Raw genomic sequence first — 370 nt, forward strand, 5'->3', positions numbered from 1 at the left:
CCTGGGCTCGAGAGCTGTCGGCGAGATTCCTAGTTCTAGCAACCCTAAGACGGCTAAACCTAATTGAATCGCAGCTCGAAATAACAAAAACGGAAAATAGCCTAAATTGCTCTAAGTGCTAAGTTTTCTCTCGCGAGATTCCTAGTTCTAGCAACCCTAAGACGGCTAGGACTCCTTATATACTAGCTCCAAGGTCGGTTTATGCTTTTACTCTTCTGCCCTTAAGCCGTCATAGCATAAAAATTGAGATATTCCATTTTCTCGATCTTCCAATTATCTTCAAAACTTCTGTATTTATCCGCGCAAACTTGACATTTATCCTTCCTTGTGGACCAAGCGTAAACCGTGCTGCGGTTTACGGGCTTTTGGT

The sequence above is a fragment of the Brassica oleracea genome, chromosome C3 (assembly GCF_000695525.1).
Source record: "Brassica oleracea var. oleracea cultivar TO1000 chromosome C3, BOL, whole genome shotgun sequence".
NCBI classification, from domain to species: Eukaryota; Viridiplantae; Streptophyta; class Magnoliopsida; order Brassicales; family Brassicaceae; genus Brassica; species Brassica oleracea.